Source organism: Anopheles coustani (genome assembly GCF_943734705.1).
Source record: "Anopheles coustani chromosome X unlocalized genomic scaffold, idAnoCousDA_361_x.2 X_unloc_9, whole genome shotgun sequence".
NCBI classification, from domain to species: Eukaryota; Metazoa; Arthropoda; class Insecta; order Diptera; family Culicidae; genus Anopheles; species Anopheles coustani.
The window spans coordinates 156,315-165,000 of NW_026525203.1; the positions used below are offsets into that span (position 1 = coordinate 156,315).

Below are 8,686 nucleotides of genomic sequence, written 5' to 3' on the forward strand. Positions count from 1 at the left end.
CCCCACTGACAGCACTAATCCGGACTTAGAAATTATATCTTTCTAATCGAACACCACACACGCAACACCACCATACCACCATCTCCTTGCAAGTACCTAAGTACCCGCAACTCCATGGTGAAGGCAATGTCACTCCATCACCAACCTCTTTGCATTGCAAGCTCTTGCGTACCTACAACACTCCGAAGAAGGCAACGGCGCGCGATGCTCGACTCCACACACCTCACCACACCACACCACCGATGGCCAGCCAGCCAGCCAGCCCAGCTAAGGGCTAACCCACCAACCAACCACCAATGGCCTAGGCCAGCCGGATCCCACCTTCAAGTCCAAGCACAGCCAAGTGCAAGTACCGCCAAGTGTTCACCAACCAACCATCACACCAGGTCAGCCGGCCAGTACCCACCTTCAAGTGCCATTACCCTCGGGTGCAAGCCCAATCAAGTGTTAACCAACCAACCCGGCCAAGGCAGCCAACAGGCCGGCACCCTACAGCACCGACCCGCCATCACCACCTCAACCGTTGACCATGCAAGTGGCCTCGGACAACAGGTGACACCCGAAGTACATCCGAAGAACGTATATCAAGTGTTTGCTCACCAAGTCCTCAACCAACCCCAAGTACCCGGAGGTACCCAGAGTGTTGGATCCGCCAACCCGTCCCGGCACTCCAAGTCCTTGCGAACCCAAAGTGTTTGCCCGGTAGGGCCATTGTATCACAACGCTTGCGACCATGCAAGTGGCCTCGAACAAGGTGACAGGGGTATCTTCACCAAGTTCTCAACCAACCCCAAGTACCCGGAGGTACCCAGAGTGTTGGGTCCGCCAACCACTACCAGCACTCCAAGTCCTCGCGAACATAAAGTGTTTGCCCGGTAGGGCCATTAGACCACAACGCTTGCTAACCATGCAAGTGGTCTCGGACAACAGGTGACACCCGAAGTACATCCGGAGAGTGTACAACAAGTGTTTGTTCACCAAGTCCTCAACCAACCCCAAGTACCCGGAGGTACCCAGAGTGTTGGGTCCGCCAACCACTACCAGCACTCTAAGTCCTCGCGAACCCAAAGTGTTTGCCCGGTAGGGCCATTAGACCACAACGCTTGCTAACCATGCAAGTGGTCTCGGACAACAGGCGATACCCGAAGTACATCCGAAGAGTGTATATCAAGTGTTTGTTCACCAAGTCCTCAACCAACCCCAAGTACCCGGAGGTACCCAGAGTGTTGGATCCGCAAACCCGTCCCGGCACTCCAAGTCCTTGCGAACCCAAAGTGTTTGCCCGGTAGGGCCATTGTATCACAACGCTTGCTACCATGCAAGTGGCCTCGGACAACAGGTGACACCCGAAGTACATCCGGAGAGTGTACAACAAGTGTTTGTTCACCAAGTCCTCAACCAACCCCAAGTACCCGGAGGTACCCAGAGTGTTGGATCCGCCAACCCGTCCCGGCACTCCAAGTCCTTGCGAACCCAAAGTGTTTGCCCGGTAGGGCCATTGAATCACAACGCTTGCTAACCATGCAAGTGGCCTCGGACAACAGGTGACACCCGAAGTACATCCGGAGAGTGTATATCAAGTGTTTGTTCACCAAGTCCTCAACCAACCCCAAGTACCCGGAGGTACCCAGAGTGTTGGATCCGCCAACCCGTCCCGGCACTCTAAGTCCTTGCGAACCCAAAGTGTTTGCCCGGTTGGGCCATTGTATCACAACGCTTGCTACCATGCAAGTGGCCTCGGACAACAGGTGACACCCGAAGTACATCCGGAGAGTGTACAACAAGTGTTTGTTCACCAAGTCCTCAACCAACCCCAAGTACCCGGAGGTACCCAGAGTGTTGGATCCGCCAACCCGTCCCGGCACTCCAAGTCCTTGCGAACCCAAAGTGTTTGCCCGGTAGGGCCATTGAATCACAACGCTTGCTAACCATGCAAGTGGCCTCGGACAACAGGTGACACCCGAAGTACATCCGGAGAGTGTATATCAAGTGTTTGTTCACCAAGTCCTCAACCAACCCCAAGTACCCGGAGGTACCCAGAGTGTTGGATCCGCCAACCCGTCCCGGCACTCTAAGTCCTTGCGAACCCAAAGTGTTTGCCCGGTTGGGCCATTAGATCACAACGCTTGCTAACCATGCAAGTGGTCTGGAGTATAGGTGATACTGACATACCACCGAGATGGTACATCTAGTATTGGGTCACCAAAACCAAACCAACCCCAAGTATCAACCCGGCATACTCAGAGTGATGGATCCGCCAACCCGTCCCGGCACTCCAAGTCCTTGACGAACCGAAAGTGTTTGCCCGGTAAGGCCATTAGATCACAACGCTTGCTACCCCACGGCGAGCTAAACATGCAAGTGGTCTTAGGCAACAGGTGACACCCGAAATTCATCCGAAGATGGAATATCAAGTGTTTAATCACCAAGCCAGCATCCAAACACCAAGTACCCCGGGAGGACCCGATGCGTTGCGACCATCTCCAAGTTCTTGACGAACCCGCAGTGAAAGGCGGTAAGGCCTCTGGGCCGCAACGCTCGCATGTGTTAACCCGCAAACACCACTGACCGGTCGGTCCACCGCAAGGGTGGGTCCAACTAGTCCACACACGGTATGCCGCATGTGCCCCCCGGGGGGAGCACACCGCACACAACCACCAAGCATGGGTCGCCTGAAAGGATCGAAATGTACATCTCTCTTCAATGCGTAGCGCCCAGCCTGCAAACCCGTCGTTTTCGGGTGGTCTTAGGAGTCGAAACTATTCTTGGAAGATCGGCAAGCACAACGCCTTTTCCCACTTCAGGTACTTCGGCGAGCGCACTCGCGATAGGCTCAGTTTGAGGGTTTCCAATAAATGGAAAGAGTCTATAGAAGACTCAATCCGGTCTCGTGATGTTATTAGCCATCTAGCTAACGACTCCTATACATATACTACCAGCCTGGTTCGGTTACGACCTTAGAGGCGTTCAGGCATAATCCGACGGACGTAGCGTCATACCAAAGTCCGCTCGGACTAGTATTGAGCCATTGGTCCGTACCTGTGGTTCCTCTCGTACTGCACAGGAATTCCATTGAGATAGTACTTGCACACCAGTAGGGTAAAACTAACCTGTCTCACGACGGTCTAAACCCAGCTCACGTTCCCTTGAAAGGGTGAACAATCCTACGCTTTGTGAATTTTGCTTCGCAATGATAGGAAGAGCCGACATCGAAGGATCAAAAAGCCACGTCGCTATGAACGCTTGGCGGCCACAAGCCAGTTATCCCTGTGGTGAGCTGTCAAACGCTGTAGCGTCAACACGTGCTGAGCGTTGCTCCGTGTTTTTTACACAAATTTCGCGTAAAAAGTTTAAAGAACCCACGAAAGTTTGTTTAAATCGTTAAAACTAGTGCCAATCTACAGATTAGTAGTGAAAACCGCATTAAAATCATCGATTTCAACGAAAAATAAGAAAGAAAAGTGTTTGTTTACATTTTGTATGGAGAGCGGCCCGGGGCGTAGCCCCATTTGGGACTACGTGTTTTTCGGTTAAAAAAGTGTCCGGATCCTGGCCGGATGTGGTTTTTTAGATGACAGACGGTGTTTTAAAACGAAAGTCAGAGAAAACCGTATGAAAAAAGACGAATTCAGCGCAAAATAAGTGTAAATAAAGTGAAAGCACGCGGTGCAAAAATTTTGGCAGGTGAAGATTCGATCGTCCATTTTCCAGCCGGATTCGGACTCGAAGATCCGAGCGATTTCACCTAAGCCGAATCGGGCTCCGTGTCATCTGATCCAGTTTTTCAAAAAAGGACCGTTGGTGCCGGATTTTCGTGTCGTTCAAATTGACCGTTGGTGGAGTCGGTGGCCGTTAGTTTGAAGTGGCCGTTAATTCAAATCGGTCGGTAATTCAGATTTACCGGTTATCCAAATTGGCCGGTAATTTTAATTGACCGTTGGCGGCAGTGTGTCCCGGATAGGTGTCCCGGCTGGGGGTGAAATGTTTCAAGTGTCCCGGCTGAAATATTTCATGGACCAACCATCCGGTTGAAATGTTTCAGTGAAACTTTTCAAGGTGTCTCGGCTAAGAGTGAAATGTTTCATGCGTCTCGGCTGAAAAATTTCGAGGTTCGATCATCCCGGCGAAATATTTCAGTGTGTCTCGGCTAAACTTGGTTCCGAACTTGGCCGCCAGGCGGCGCCACCAGTACCAGCGGATTGCCAGCATTGCCACCAGGCGGCGCATCGGGTCGTGGCGGGTGTCTCGGCTCACGGAGATTCCGAACACTGTTACCAGGCGGCGGCACCGGTGCTGAGCTTTTCAACGTCACAACCAGGCGGCGCCTTTAGTTCATCAAGTGTCTCGGCTGGTGGAGATCGCCGGTTTCGCATCCAGGCGGCACTCTGAGTTTTATGGCGAGTGTATCGGCTGGCGGTTTGCGGATTTGACAACCAGGCGGCACCTGATCGCAGAGGAGAACTGAGATAGAGGCTCAGATTTGGAAAGGGGAAAAAGATTGGTTTGGCCTTTTATTTGTTGGAGATTCTATTTCGCACCGGTATTTGGCCTTCCTCCTCTCCCCTTCCCCTTCCCACCTTCGCTTCCCAGACACTCCACCGTGGCTCTCCGCAACCTAACCCATTGCCCACAGGGATTTTCAGGGTTGCAGTAGGGGAATGGAGCAGGCATCGGGGGAGCCTTCGACGCGTCGGTCCGTCAGGCTCCGGTCCACCTGTGACGCTACCGCACCATCGACGAAGGACGACAGGGACGAAGTAACAGGGACATCTTCAACATCATCGGTTGCGCTGCCGTTGACTCGGCAGCGAAAGGGAGGCAGTGTCGCGCCATCGACTGCGACGCCCACTCGGCCGGTGGTGGTGGTGCAGCGGATGGCCCTGCTAGCCAGTGATATGGAGATTTCAGAGGAGAGCGACGAGGACGAGCTCAACTCAACCGTCGTCCAGCAGGTGGCCGAAGCCCCGCAGCAGGAGCTGACAATCGCAAGCCTCAGCAGCGAGTTGAGGGAGCTCCGGGCAACCGTCGAGACTCTCCTCGCTAAGGTTAGCGAGATGGAGACGGGCCGGGCGACGGCAAAGGATGGCGACGTGGAGCTGAAGACAAAGCTGAAGTTGTTGTCTCGTGAAAATCAGGAGCTGAAGCGAGACAACATTAGCCTTCGTGAGCGTGCAGCTGCCTGCGAGCGAGAGATGATGCTACTTCGCAGCGGGATCAGCTCCATGAGCTCGATGGCTTCGATGGAAACTCCACAACAGCTTGGAGGCAGAGTCGGCGGAGGCGAGCGAGACCTCGAACAACGTTCAGCGCCAGCTGGTCAGACACCTCCAGTGGATCAGGAAGCTCCGCGCAAGCGGAAGAGAGTACGCGGGGGAAAGAAGCAGGACCAGGTAGCAGCTGCTGAAGCGCTGACCAATACTGCGCAGTCGACACCAGCGATGCCTGACGTTCCTGTGGGCAGGGCCGCCACCGTCACCGAAAGGTCTTCTGCTCCTAACAACAAGGCCACTAAGAAGATCAAGCCTGGTGCAGTGCAGTCCGAGAAGCGAAACGGATCAACGACAACGTCGTTCGCCAAGATAGTCGGTGGTCGACCGAAGGCGGAAACGACGCAAAGTACAACAACTCGCCGGGAAGAGAGGCCAGGAGTTGTTGTTCTTGAAAGCAACGAAGGCCGCAGTTATCTTGAAGCGTACAAGGCGGTAAGGGAAAAGACGGCAATCGATCAGCACGTCGCCCGGGTTTCGCGGACCGGAGAAAGGTCCATGTCCCTGTACCTAAAGCCCAACACGGACTGCGAAAACGTGCTGCAGGAGGTTCAAGCGGCCATCAAGGAGGTAGGAGTGGCGCGCCTCCTGGTGAACAAACAAACAGTAGCACTAACAGGGATTGATATGCTGGCCACCCCGGAAGATATTTCAGCAGCGATCAAACGCCAGATGGCCCTGACGGTGCCAGCTGATGCGGTGCGCCTCTGGCGGCGCTACGACGGGATGCAGAAGGCGCATCTTAAGCTGCCGCGCTCGCAGTGCCAAATGCTGAATGGTAACAAGATCACCATCGGCAATACACGTGTCGTAATGCAGGCGCTCGCATCGGTCCCAGCAGGAGAGCAGCTCTGCTACCGCTGCTTTGGCAAGGGGCACCGCTCTCGCGAGTGCACCGGCCCTGACTACTCCAAGTGCTGCTTCCGGTGCGGATCGAAGCAGCACAAGGCCAAGGAGTGCAGCTCGGGCCCCAAGTGCCTTACGTGTTCCGGACAACATCAGACAGGTTCACCGGTTTGCAGCGGAAGTGGCCAGCCGTCATGTTCCCGCTAGCTTCGAACACCACTGTTAGAGGGCGTGACGCTGGGTTGAAGATCCTCCAGATCAACTTGGCGCGCAGCAGGGTAGCACAAGACCTCATGCTCCAGACCGCACGGGAGCAAAGGATCGACATTGTGCTGGCGTCGGAGATCTACCGTGTTCCACCCAATAACGGGAACTGGGCGGTGGACTCGACAGCGAAGGCAGCTGTTATTACGACCGGAGCCTTGCCCATACAGCGAGTCTGGGCAAGTAGGGTAGGACTGGTGTCGGTCCAGGTGGCGGGGGTGACCTTCATCTCTTGCTACGCCCCACCAACACCGGGATGGACGGACGAGGACTACCAGCGGCTGCTCGACGAGATCGATATCGAGGCCAGAGCACACCCCCTCGTAGTCTTGGCGGGCGACTTCAATGCCTGGCACGTGCGATGGGGCAGCGCGAGGACGAAGCCGCGTGGTGAAGATCTCGCCGAGGTCGTCGACCAGCTTGACCTGGCGATCTTGAACCGCGGCAGTGTACCCACGTTCGTCGGCAACGGCAGTGCTACTGAAAGTGTGGTCGACGTGTCCTTCGCCAGTCCGGCCATTGAACCCGGTAACGACTGGCGGGTGCTCGACACTTTCACCAACAGTGACCACCGATACGTGAGATTCAGCGTATCCGCGACATCAGTCAGCAGCGCTTCACCACACCAGCAGAGGCAACCGCAACAACAGCACCAGCATCGCGACCGGCAGCGACAACGCGAGCAGATTGGACCGAGATGGAAGTTGCGTCAATTCCATCCCGAAGCCTTCCAGATCGCGCTCCAGGCTTCCGGGTTTGCCGAAGCGGCTGTATCACCGGCGACTCTCACTGCTGGACTTACTAGAGCCTGCGATGAGGTGATGCAGAGGGCACCGCCAGCGCAGTTTTTGGTGAGACCGGAAATGTACTGGTGGACGCAGGAAATCGGCCTTCTCAGGGAGCAGTGCAAGTCATCCGAGGATGCGATTCTGACCGCCGGCACCGGTGCACAGCGAGAGTTGGCCAGAGAACGGCACAGGAGCTGTAAGAAGGAACTAGCCCGTGCCATCAAGGCAAGCAAGGACCGTAGCTTTGATGAGATGATTGCGGAAGCTGAGGACAACGTCTTCGGCACTGCCTACAAGGTAGTAACGTCACGCCTTAAGGGTAGCCGCGTCCCCCCGGAGCGAGATCCTGCGATTCTACAGCACGTCGTGTCGGAACTCTTCCCGGATCATGGCACTTTTGAGTGGCCTGCACCGGATCGGGTCGATTGGGGGCAGACAACGCAGGAGCCAGTGAGGGAGGTATCGGATGAGGAGCTCTTGGCGATCGCGGCGCGGATGGTGCCCACTAAGGCCCCGGGACCCGATGGCATCATCAATGCGGCACTGAGGGTCGCTGTTCGCGAGCACACGGAGACGTTCCGCCGCGTGTTCCAGGAGTGCTTCGATCAATGCACCTTTCCCGCTGACTGGAAGCGACAACGACTTGCTTTGCTACCCAAGCACGGAAGACCTCAGGGCGATCCGTCATCCTTTCGGCCTCTTGGGATGCTCGACGGATCAGGCAAGATCTTGGAGCGGCTGATCTTGGATCGCCTGAATGAACACCTGGAAGACCCAGATCACCCTCGCCTGTCGCCGTCTCAGTATGGATTCAGAAAGGGCAGGTCTACAATTCAGGCGATTGAACGTGTTAAGGAGGCCGGCCAGCGTGCGATGGCCCACCGAATGACGGATCGGAGGGCTAACAAGTGTCTGATGGTGGTGTCATTGGATGTACGCAATGCTTTCAACACGGCGAGCTGGCGGTCCATCGCCAAAGCACTGCAAGAAAAGCACGTTCCGGCATGCCTGCAGCGGATACTGGAAAGCTGGTTTCGGGGACGGCTGCTGGTTTATGAGACGTCGGACGGTCCGGTCACCCGGGAATTGTCGGCGGGAGTCCCACAGGGTTCCATACTTGGTCCGACGCTGTGGAACACCATGTATGACGCCGTCCTGTCCATCGACATGCCCGCCGGTGTAGAGCTCGTCGCCTTCGCTGACGACCTCGTGCTCCTGGCACCAGGACCCACGCCGGCACTGGCCGCGAGTTTGGCGGAGGAGTCTGTGAATAGGGTTGTGGCTTGGATGCGCGAACACCAGCTGGAGCTCGCCGCAGCTAAGACAGATATTGTGATGGTGTCGAAAAAGAAGAAGGATTACAAGAACATCCCGGTTAACATCAACGGCGTTCCTCTTCGTTCGGCAACCGACATCAAATATCTAGGAGTGCGCATCAAACACAATCTAAAGTGGTCAGAGCACGTCAAGCAGGTCACTCAAAAGGCTTCTCGAGTAGCGGCAGCACTTGCACTGCTGATG

The 8,686-nt window shown here is 55.5% G+C and overlaps 1 pseudogene; it reads right to left on the reverse strand.

Annotated features, from left to right (window-relative positions):
- Nucleotides 1-2,648: 2,648 nt before the first annotated feature.
- The window catches only part of LOC131271074 (large subunit ribosomal RNA), an 11,105-nt pseudogene continuing 5,067 nt past the window's right edge, over nt 2,649-8,686 (reverse strand).